Source organism: Bicyclus anynana, chromosome 18, assembly GCF_947172395.1.
Source record: "Bicyclus anynana chromosome 18, ilBicAnyn1.1, whole genome shotgun sequence".
NCBI lineage: Eukaryota > Metazoa > Arthropoda > Insecta > Lepidoptera > Nymphalidae > Bicyclus > Bicyclus anynana.
In genome coordinates this window covers 6630763-6642860 of record NC_069100.1, presented here as the reverse complement: position 1 = coordinate 6642860, position 12098 = coordinate 6630763, and the positions used below count along the sequence as shown (strand labels likewise).

At 54.5% G+C, this 12098-nt stretch overlaps 2 non-coding genes and 1 pseudogene across 2 annotated transcripts; all 3 read right to left on the bottom strand.

Moving 5' to 3' along the window:
- Positions 1-8039, bottom strand: part of LOC128199083 (large subunit ribosomal RNA) — a 9352-nt pseudogene extending 1313 nt beyond the window's left edge.
- Positions 8040-8443: 404 nt separating this feature from the next.
- On the bottom strand, positions 8444-8600 carry LOC128199129 (5.8S ribosomal RNA). The gene has a single exon (XR_008251807.1). It is a non-coding gene; the product is annotated as a 5.8S ribosomal RNA (ribosomal RNA).
- A 165-nt stretch (positions 8601-8765) lies between these two features.
- On the bottom strand, positions 8766-10668 carry LOC128199031 (small subunit ribosomal RNA). Its single transcript, XR_008251735.1, has one exon. It is a non-coding gene; the product is annotated as a small subunit ribosomal RNA (ribosomal RNA).
- Between the last annotated feature and the right edge of the window lie 1430 nt (positions 10669-12098).

Below are 12098 nucleotides of genomic sequence, written 5' to 3'. Positions count from 1 at the left end.
TTTCTTCACTCTCCCCCTTCTGGGGCTGGACGACACACGACGTTGAGATCCCTGTGCCCGCCGCGGTCCACGCCTGATTCTGCATCACCTTCGACTATTGTGGTCCACGGTCCAGAGCGCTCCGCCTCGCGTGCCACCGATGCGCGAACTCCCGTAGCTTGCCGAAGTTGACCGCCGAGCTAACGAGATCCCGATAGTACACCGGTCCCGCCTCTTCTCTCACGATCCCTTCCAACATTGCACTCCGGAGGTCCTCGTACTCAGCACATTCCCACAGGACATGGTGGAGGTCTTCCTCCGCCAGCCCACACGCACAGTCACCAGACTCGCTGAGGCACATGTCACGAAGACGCTTTCGGAAGCAGCCGTGACCCGTCAGTATCTGCGAGGTCTCATAGTCCGGCGCGACCCAGGTCGCCCTGAGTCGGCCAGCCACGTCCGGGAAGAATCGACGAAGTTCGCTACCTTTGGTCTCATTCGCCCATCGCTCCTGCCACTCGCGGGTTATGCCCAACCCGATGTCCTGCTTGCGCCGGCTCCACTCCCTTTTGGCCGCGGTACTGCGCGCCGCATCCAGCCTGGCAGCACGGATGACCTCGAGGTCTGCCGGCAACACGCCCGCCAGAACGGCGAGCGCGGCGGCGCTGTTCGAGCGGTAGGCCTTGGTCAGAAGGACCAAGGCCGGCCTTTGGGCCCTGATAAGGGTCGTCCGAACGACGTAGAGCGTCGCCCTCTCTGCCCAACACGCCGCAGCATACGTGACCGTCGCTACAAAGGTGCCGTAGTAGAGGATCCGCAGCGCAGGGTACCTAACACCCCAAGAGGTGGTAGATACACGCGAAATCTTGCCGAAGCAGTTCGCAGCGCGCTCACCAATCGATCGCGCATGCTCGGCGAAGGACAGACTTGAGTCGATTGTTACGCCAAGTACGACGGTATGCCGCACCGACTTGATCGACGCACCGCCAAGCTTGATCACTGGGGCCCGCTGGAGCTTCCCTCTGAGCGTCACCATTTGGGACTTGTGCGGCGCGAACGCGAGGCGGTTCCGTTGAGCCCAGTTCTCAAAGAGGGCGATAGAGTCGGCCGCAGCCAGCTCAATCGCACGCCTGGAGTCAGCTTCGATCAGTACGGTGATGTCATCCGCGTACGCAACAACCTTGACCCCCCCCGGTAGCGGCAACCGAAGCAAGTCGTCGAGCAGGACGTTCCACAAAGTGGGACCCAGCACGGATCCCTGAGGACATCCCATCGTGGACACCTTCCACTGCACCCGGTCACCGACGAACATCCCCACACGTCTTCCGCGGAAGTAGTCCGATAACATCCGATAGATGTTAGGCGGACAACCGCCTCGCTTGCACTTGAGGAGAATCATCGGCCACCAGGCATTGTCGAAGGCACCAGAGATGTCCAGAAAAATCGCTTGAACGTACTTTGATGAAACTTTCTTTGCCGTGCTTAGGATCTCGTTCAACGCCGTTACGGTGGACCTGCCCCTTGTAAAGCCGTGCTGGCAGGGGGAGATCCCACTGGTAATCTGGGGCGCACACCATAATAAGACGCGTTCTAAAATTTTACCAAAAACAGGGAGGAGCGTGATCGGGCGATACGCCTTCGGGTCGGACATTGGCTTACCGTTGCCTTTCGGCAGAACGATAAGCCTCCCATTCTTCCATACGTCGGGAAACACCCCTTCTTGCACACACTTTCCAATCACGTACACGAGTTCCGCAGCCGCTACAGTCCATATACGCTTCACCATTCGTGCCGTGATCCCATCGATCCCCGGTGCCGTGTTAGGCAGGGACCTAACTATGCCTCCCAGCGCGTCACGACTGGGTGAAGACGCGTCGCAGCCAGTCGAAATAATGGAGGCCGCGATCCGGACCTCCCTGTGGTACGCTGAGTCCCCAGACGGGTCGTCGTCCGGACACAGAGCGCGCAGCAGGTTATCCACGGCCTCACCGACACTCACCGGATGGCTGTCCGCATACCGGATGCCGTTGATGACGTTAGCGGGAGGACGGAACCGCCCGCTGGCAGCCCGATACGCCTGACCATAAGGGTCGTCGTTACCCGACTCAGCCATCCGGAGATGGAAGCTGTTCTGCGTCTCCACCATTAGGTGTCTATACTTCCTGCGTTCCTCGTGAAATGTGCCTCGTATCCTCTCTTCCTCCGGCCCACCCACTCTTCTCGCTTTCAACCACTTGCAGCGAAGCCGACCGACTTTCCTGCGCATGGCGTCCAGACTGTCGTTCCACCATTCATATCCTCTATCTCTGTTCCTACCACGCAATCCCAGGCATTCATAGGCAGAACACGACACTGCGTCTGTGAAGTCTCGGGCGAGGCCCGATGCATCCTTTCGCATGTCCAGGTTGCCTACTCGCGCGCTGACCGCGGATTGGAAGCGGGACCAATCCACCCCGTTCTCCCGGTAGCGCGGCGGCCCACCGTCGACAAGCTCAGCGCATGCTGAACCCCGGCGTGAAGGGCCATCTACTCCTGTGACGTCGAAGGTGATGATGCGGTGGTCGCTTGTGGACATCCCGACGCGCACTCTCCAGTTCGTCACTCTGACGCGTTTAGTGGTGAGTGTCAGGTCGACGTTTGACTCACCGTTGGGGCCGCTGAAGGTTGCAGGCTGGCCCTCAACATTTTGGAGGACCAGATCCCGGGTTGTGAGGAATTCTTCCACGGACCTTCTTCGGTGTTCAACCTCCAGACCCCGGCCTGTGTACTGGTGGGGAAGGCTATACCACCATGGAGAGTGCGCGTTGACATCCCCGCCAAAGATGATAGGTACTCCACGCCCTAGGGAGTCCAGTACCGTCTCCACGTGCGCCAAGTGCCCGTCTATGGATTCGCAGTACTGGAAGTAGCTTGATATTAGCGCCACTTCCAAGGCACCCCTTCTTAGCGAGGCGACCATGCAGTGGCTAGTGGACAGGTGGTCAAGGGCCACCACTGCCAAATCCGACGCCACTACTACGATGCCGGCCATAGCTGAATCACCGTGCTGGATGAGGCCGGGGAGGGGCTGAGAGTGCTGTTCTTGGATAAGAACAACGTCCAGCCCCAGCTCCCGCGCGAGCGACGGAAGCTCACTCGTAGCCAGCACTGCGCCATTTAAGTTGAGCTGTCCGATCTTCATAATTGTTGGCCCACTAGGGGCGGCCATAGTTGATAGACTGGACTGCCCGCTGCTCTGCGTAGTGTCTTGCTGGGCAGTCCCTTGACGCAGTGGGGTGGAGACCGGCGCCATCGCGGCCAAATTTGTGGCAGGTGGCGCATCTTGTCGCTTCAGCCTTGCACGAGTCCTTCCTGTGTCCGGTCAAGCCACACTTCCCACAGGTCTCCTCCTTGGACTTGCAATATTTTTCCGGGTGCCCGTACATTTGGCACTTGGAGCAGCACGTTACCTGGAGGTAATCTGTCACCTCGACCGCTTGCCAGCCTATGAATAGGCGCTCTTTTCTTAGCAATACCTCCCTAAGGGCGGGCGAGCACTCCACTACTACATTCGTGGTACCCTCACGGCCACGCCTCTTATAAAGCTTCGCCTGTGCTTTCAATTTCTCAACTGTCCATACGGAACCGCGCAGGTTCTGGTCGTGTATGGCCTCGATTATGCTGTCCGGCGAAGGGTCACCGTCCACGCCCCTAATGCAGAGCCTGGGCTGGTTGCGCTTTGGCTCACTGACCCGTAAGGTTGGAGGGGCCGCGCTGCGTAGACGGACGGCAGATTCATTAGAGGTCGTTTGCACAATAACCCCAGCGTTCCCAATCTTCCGTACTTTTGTCACTTGGACATCCAGGGCACGCGGGTCAACGACCCTCTTTAATTCCGCCTTAGTGTCCTCAGCAGTCTTCAACTTGTCCACACTGTCGGCGGCCGGGTAGAATGCCAGCACCGGGCCTTGCTCCTGAGGGATGGGGACCGAGGTGGCACCTCTTTTGAACTTCAGCGCCGTTGCGTATGAAGGCGCTGCTGGAGCTGCTGCTGGGGCTGCTGCTGGGGCTGCTGCTGGGACAGACGGGGGGGGCGACAGGAGGGCGCGGGCTTCTAGGTTTGCTATTTTCAATTGTGCGCGGCCTAGTTCAGCCTCCGTTTCCGCTAGCCGTAGAGTGAGGGCTGCGACCACCGCCAGCGTGTCTTGGACGCTGTCTCTGATTGAGTTTGTACTCTCCTTATTTAACCTCGACAGTGAGCTGCTGATTACAGTGCCGATGGATTGTAGCTCGGTGTTAACTCGGTCCAACAGCTCCAACTTTGAGCAGGTCATTAGCGCCCGTTTCCTGGCACCTTGCTCGTCCTCCGAGTCAGAGGTCGGCTGCGACGGAGTTGCAGCGGTTATCTGACGGCGCTGCATCTGCGGCGCCGGTGGCGGGGGCGCCTGCATACCTGGTCGGCACAAGCGCACCTTCTCAGTCGGTTGGTGATCCCCCGGCGACGTGAGTGGGCGCTTCAGGGCAGCAGTAGGCGGCTGAGGGCGACCCGAAGCGACGGTTGGCGTGATCGCCATATCATCATCCGGTCTGAGCGCTGCGAAACCTGAAGGTGGGGTCCGAGAAAGGGCGGCACGCGGGGTAAAGGGAGACCCCGCAGGCCCTCCGCGATCCTCCTCATCACTGTCCATAGCGCGCCTTCGTGCAGAGACCAAGTGTTAGGCTGCGCAGAGTTCGTGTATTGAGCTGCGCAGAGTTCGTGTATTGAGCTGCGCAGAGTTCTTGTAACGAAACGGCCGAACCAAACTGAAGTTGGTCCGACTCAGTGTCCACCAGCTGCCAAAGTCAACTCAACTTCAACGTCACTGTTAACGTCAAACGTCACCGTCAATGTCAAAGTCAACGTCACCGCAACTGACAACGTCACTGTCAATGCCACTATAACCTAAAAACCACGTGCGAACATGTGCGTCGCACGTGGTAGCCTAAACTAACTATCTAACCTAATAGTAGTGCACAAGTATGCCCTAACCTAAACCTAAATTATATACACTACGCAAAATTGTCAAATATAATACTAACAAGATTTTACACGACTAATTACAAGTAAAACTATGCTAACTTAACCTAACTTAACTGATGGAGTCCTGTCTCGTGATGATCCCTGTGCTCCCGAGGGATGAACGTCCAACCAGGGGGTAGGCGGCGTTAACACAAGCACATTGAGCACTTTCACGTTTGCGAAGCACTAATATTTCCGAGGAAATGAATTTATGAGATCGAAAAATTCGCGGAGCTCGCGCAAACACGTCCGACCGCTGCGGGGGACAGCGGGAATCTCGTTAATCCATTCATGCGCGTCACTAATTAGATGACGAGGCATTTGGCTACCTTAAGAGAGTCATAGTTACTCCCGCCGTTTACCCGCGCTTGCTTGAATCTCTTCACGTTGACATTCAGAGCACTGGGCAGAAATCACATTGCGTCAACACCCGCGAGGGCCATCGCAATGCTTTGTTTTAATTAGACAGTCGGATTCCCCTTGTCCGTGCCAGTTCTGAGCTGACCGTTGAACGGCGGTCGTACAGAACCGCGCCGGTCGCGCACGAGACGAAACCGACGCGGCCTTACGGCTAGGAAGATCCGCGGAAGGCCGGAACGCGGGTCCGGATTCCGCCCGAGCGCCCCGAGAGACGCACGAGCATCGACCAGGCCCGGCACCGGCCGCATCCGCTTCCCGTCCAAACCCGACACGCCCCGGTCCTCAGAGCCAATCCTTATTCCGAAGTTACGGATCCAATTTGCCGACTTCCCTTACCTACATTATTCTATCGACTAGAGGCTCTTCACCTTGGAGACCTGCTGCGGATATGGGTACGAACCGGCGCGACATCTCCACGTACATCCCTCACCTGAATTTTCAAGGTCCGCAGAGAGTATCCGGACACCGCCGCAAATGCGGTGCTCTTCGCGTTCCGAACCATATCTCCCTTCTATAGGATTCCATGGAACTCGAACGCTCAGGCAGAAAAGAAAACTCTTCCCGGACCCCTCGGCGGCGTCTTCAGGCCACTTTGGGTTACCCCGTCGAACGCTCGCTTTGAAACGAGGGAACGATTGTTGAAACGGTTCCGCTGCCGGGTTCCGGAATAGGAACCGGATTCCCTTTCGCTCAACGGGCGTTGTTTGTCACAAAAGAAAACACGCCGCATCGACATAAGATCTCTCCTTGAGCTTAGGATCGACTGACTCGCGAGCAACTACTGTTCACGCGAAACCCTTCTCCACGTCAGTCCTCCAGGGCCTCGCTGGAGTATTTGCTACTACCACCAAGATCTGCACCGACGGAGGCTCCAAGCGGGCTCACGCCCAGACCCTTCTGCGCTCTCCGCCGCGCACGTCCTACTCGTTACGGCATAATGACGCGCGTCCGAGGAGCGCGCGTCCCACTTGCCCGTAACGGTATTGTATAGGCAAAACGCTTCAGCGCCATCCATTTTCAGGGCTGGTTGCTTCGGCAGGTGAGTCGTTGCACACTCCTTAGCGGATTCCGACTTCCATGGCCACCGTCCTGCTGTCATGAGCGACCAACGCCTTTCATGGTGTCCCATGAGCGTTTTTTAGGCGCCTTAACACTACGTTTGGTTCATCCCACAGCGCCAGTTCTGCTTACCAAAATTGGCCCACTTGGCACCGTCATCAGATCTCCGGCTTCATCGTTCGAGTAAGCCGGAGCTCTCACCCATTTAAAGTTTGAGAATAGGTTGAGGTCGTTTCGGCCCCAATGCCTCTAATCATTCGCTTTACCGGATGGGACTGTCGCTGTCGACGCCAGCTATCCTGAGGGAAACTTCGGACGGAACCAGCTACTAGATGGTTCGATTAGTCTTTCGCCCCTATACCCAGTTCCGACGATCGATTTGCACGTCAGAATCGCTACGGTCCTCCATCAGGGTTTCCCCTGACTTCGACCTGACCAGGCATAGTTCACCATCTTTCGGGTCCCAGCATCTGTGCTCGGAGCGCGCCTGCATTCACGGATTGGAAACGAGACGCCTCGGGAGTGCGGGAGGCCGACCGGGACCGGCGCTCCATCCTCCCTACGTTCACTTTCGTTGCGCCTTTCAGTTTTGTGACAAAGACAACTCAATGACTCGCACACATGCTAGACTCCTTGGTCCGTGTTTCAAGACGGGTCCTGCGAGTGCCCGAAAATGACTCATCGCAGACTGAGACGCGCACGGTCCGAGACGTCACGGCTGCGACAGCAGCGGCGCCGCGTCGCGGTCCGCGCTCAGGCAGGACCGCGACCTTCAGTGTGTACGGCGCGAGCTTGCGTCGGGCCGGACGCGCGCGAGGCGCGTGCGCGGTTCACTTCTATACCGTCCGACAGCCGGCCGGCCACCGTCGCGGTCCAGCGGAGGGCGCGAGCCCGCCGCTGGGCGAATCGGACGGCGCTCAAGCCGACGTCGAACGGGTCGCGATGCATTACTGAGAGAGAAGTGCACGACGCCGACGGTACTGGACGGACGCGACCCGTGCCGCGCCGCGGCACCCGCGAGGGGGCACGCGCGCGACATCGAGGCGCGCGCCCGCGCGCCGTCGGATGTCGATGAATCTCTCCGTTCGTTCATTCGAGTTTCGCAGGTTTACCCCTGAACGGTTTCACGTACTCTTGAACTCTCTCTTCAAAGTTCTTTTCAACTTTCCCTCACGGTACTTGTTCGCTATCGGTCTCGCGGTAATATTTAGCCTTAGATGGAGTTTACCACCCACTTAGGGCTGCACTCTCAAGCAACCCGACTCTGAGGAGCGTCCCTCTCGCCGCCTCGCTCCGTCGCTACGGGCCTGGCACCCTCTACGGGAAAGCGGCCCCGTTCAAGACGAACTTTGACGGGAGCGGCGACGGCGAGATAGCGGAACCTCCCGAACACCACATCTCCCGCGACCGTTAAAGCCGCGCGATTCAGTGCTGGGCTGATTCGCGTTCGCTCGCCGCTACTGACGAAATCCTGGTTAGTTTCTTTTCCTCCGCTTACTAATATGCTTAAATTCGGCGGGTGATCCTCCCTGATCTGAGGCCAACGATAAAAGTGGAGGCAGACGCGATATCCGTCGGCTCGACGGCGCCGTTCGCGCACGCGAGCGCGCTCCCCCGCCGCGAGGCGAGAGGGGCGCGCCGCGAGAGCGCACGGCGCCGCCGCGCGAGTCCGGACGTCGAGTCCGCCTACGCGTGCGCGTCAGCGGCACGCACGTACACGTGCGCGCGTACGTCGCCACAGATTCACCGTAAACGGAAGGGTCGGTGGGACGAGCGCGCACGGACGCACGCACACGCACACACGTGTGATATTTTTGAGCGGACCTGCGGAGCGCGTGCGCCGCCGCCGATCGAGAGACACTCTCGTCGAACGGCGCACGCACGCACTGCACCGGACGCGCCACGTGTCGCACTGTGTGGACAGTGTGGTGTGTGTATTTATGCAGCCGGCCCTCAGACAGGAGTGGTCCTGGATGTTTCTCCACGGACCGAAATGTACGTTCGAAATGTCGATGTTCAAATGTGTCCTGCAGTTCACACTATGACGCGCAGTTAACTGCGTTCTTCATCGACCCGCGAGCCAAGTGATCCACCGTCCAGGGTAATGGTTTTCGTTTTCTCGTTTTTTGTTGTGCACATGCGTTGTCGTTTTGTTGGGTGGTACGAGTGAGCGAGTGAGTGAGTGAGTGAGTGAGTGAGTGAGGTTAGATCGGTGCGTCTCTGACAACACGAGCACGCGCAAACGCAAACATGTGCGTACGCGGTACGTTAATGATCCTTCCGCAGGTTCCCCTACGGAAACCTTGTTACGACTTTTACTTCCTCTAAATGATCAAGTTTGGTCAACTTCCCAGCAACGCCGACGGCCGTGAAGCCACCGCGTGTCGGTCCGAAGACCTCACTAAATCATTCAATCGGTAGTAGCGACGGGCGGTGTGTACAAAGGGCAGGGACTTAATCATCGCGGGCTTATGACCCGCGATTACTAGGAATTCCTCGTTTATGGGGGATAATTGCAAACCCCAATCCCCAGCACGAAGGAGTTTCAACGGGTTGCCCGGGCCTCTAGGCCAGGGAGAACATGCTGATTCCTTCAGTGTAGCGCGCGTGCGGCCCAGGACATCTAAGGGCATCACAGACCTGTTATTGCTCAATCTCGTGCGCCTCGAAGACGCCGGTCCCTCTAAGAAGAACTTTAATACGCCGCCAGTGAGTTGCGCGACCGGAGTCGCGCACACCTAAATGACGACGCCTATTTAGCAGGCTAGAGTCTCGTTCGTTACCGGAATTAACCAGACAAATCGCTCCACCAACTAAGAACGGCCATGCACCACCACCCACCGAATCAAGAAAGAGCTGTTAATCTGTCAATCCTTCCGGTGTCCGGGCCTGGTGAGATTTCCCGTGTTGAGTCAAATTAAGCCGCAGGCTCCACTCCTGGTGGTGCCCTTCCGTCAATTCCTTTAAGTTTCAGCTTTGCAACCATACTCCCCCCGGAGTCCAAAATCTTTGGTTTCCCGGAAGCTGCCCGCCGAGCCATTGTAGTAACGTCGGCGGATCGCTAGATGACATATTTACGGTTAGAACTAGGGCGGTATCTAATCGCCTTCGAACCTCTAACTTTCGTTCTTGATTGATGAAAACACCTTTGGCAAATGCTTTCGCTGATGTTCGTCTTGCGACGATCCAAGAATTTCACCTCTAACGTCGCAATACGAATGCCCCCAGTTATCCCTATTAATCATTACCTCGGAGTTCTGAAAACCAACAAAATAGAACCGAGATCATATTCTATTATTCCATGCACGAAATATTCAAGCGGCATTTTGAGCCCGCTTTGAGCACTCTAATTTGTTCAAAGTAAAATTGTCGGCCCATCTCGACACTCAACGAAGAGCACCGCGATAGGATTTTGATATTGAACCGTCGCGTTAACGACGGCTCACCGACGATATGCTCCGCAGACGTGTCAGTATCACCGCGGATGCGGTGCACCGACAGCGCGGCGCACAAATGCAACTACGAGCTTTTTAACCGCAACAATTTTAGTATACGCTATTGGAGCTGGAATTACCGCGGCTGCTGGCACCAGACTTGCCCTCCAATTGTTCCTCGTTAAAATATTTAAAGTGTACTCATTCCGATTACGAGGCCTCGTAAGAGTCCCGTATCGTTATTTTTCGTCACTACCTCCCCGTGCCGGGAGTGGGTAATTTGCGCGCCTGCTGCCTTCCTTGGATGTGGTAGCCGTTTCTCAGGCTCCCTCTCCGGAATCGAACCCTGATTCCCCGTTACCCGTGACAACCATGGTAGTCGCAGAAACTACCATCGAAAGTTGATAAGGCAGACATTTGAAAGATGCGTCGCCGGTACTGGACCGTGCGATCGGCAAAAGTTATCCAGATTCATCAAAATTAACGACTTCGGACGCGAGGCCCTCCGTCGATTGGTTTTGATCTAATAAAAGCACTCGTCCCATCACTGGTCAGAGTTCTGATTGCATGTATTAGCTCTAGAATTACCACAGTTATCCAAGTAACCGAGTAAGATCTAAGGAACCAAAACTGATATATTGAGCCATTCGCGGTATCGCCTTAATACGGCTTGCACTGAGACATGCATGGCTTAATCTTTGAGACAAGCATATAACTACTGGCAGGATCAACCAGGGAGCAGATATTGATATTATTATCTAAGCTCTCTTCCCCCCGCCACACGACCCACAAACACACACCCACACTTCGTCCCCAACCCGGAAGCTCGACGGACACACGTCGCACGCGACAGGCGGGGGAGTGGGTGGTGGTGTGCGTGCGTGGCAGAGGGCCTCTGAAGCACGTGATCGCGCCACGGCTCCGGCGAACGGAGCGCGGCGCGGTGCCCGACATTGTGCAAGAAGAGCGTACACGACGCAATCTCACAGGACACGTCCTCCGACCGCACAGAAAAGTATGCCATTAGACACTCTCGCAGTGCTGTCGTCGGGTCCCAAAGAAACTTGAACGTTCTATGAACGAGACGTACATACCACACACGGCGCTCCACTGCTAGAGTGAAGCCGTAAGTGTTTTAACGGTCGCCGCCGCCGCGGTTTGGGGGGGTTTTGGCGGATGGGGAGGTGTTTCGTGAACAACTTTTTCTACACTTTCTACTCGACTAGTTGTTGTTGTTGTTGTTGTTGTTGTTGTTGTTGTTGTTGTTGTTGTTGTTGTTGTTTAGGGTATTTACATTTTTAACCGACTTCAAAAAAAAAAGGAGGAGGTTAAGGTTAACCCAAGTGTTCTTAGTTAGGTGAAATGAAAAAATAAAAAAAAAAAACCAACAACACTACCTGTGAGACGCTATATAGAGTCGAAGTGAAAAAAAACTTTTTTTTTTTTTTTTTACTATTGCAACATGTTATTGTAACGTGCAACCAACAAATATATCTATCGTAACTGAAAAGGTGTGAAATAAATAAATAAATTAAACAAATAAAAAAACCCGACTGCATAAATTATACAAAAACTGAAAAGAAAATAACAAGCTCAGTCCACGTGTGTAGAAAGCAATTAGAAAATTAGAAAATTAGAAAACAGTCGGGACCTATTATTATATTGAATAGAATGATGTTCGTCTACATTTTTTTACAGGTCCCGACTGTTTAAATAATTTATTTATTTACACTGTACGATATGTGAAAGCATGAAATCTAATTTTATGCAACTGGTTACGAAAATAATGAAATTAAATTATCATAATAGTACAGCGGTGTATATCGTAGTATTTAACAAATTAACAAAACTTAACATTAGTTAGTGATAATAATTTAATAGGTTTAACCTTGGTAAGCACAATATTGAACGATTCACCACTATAGTTAAAAACGAAAAAATATGTGAAAAAAAAATCAAGAGCTTTTCAAAGTTTGTATTTTAATTTTTTAATAAAACATGACACTGGATTGGCACCGCCTTCAAACTGATCAGAAGGTAGCATATGGGTAAGATGTTATTTTTATTTTTAAATTTTTAGTGTCAGCACACCTAATGAGTGTGAACACAAATAGAAACGTTATTTTCTTATAATAAGTATCTAAGTCCTATAATCCCAATTTTAATTT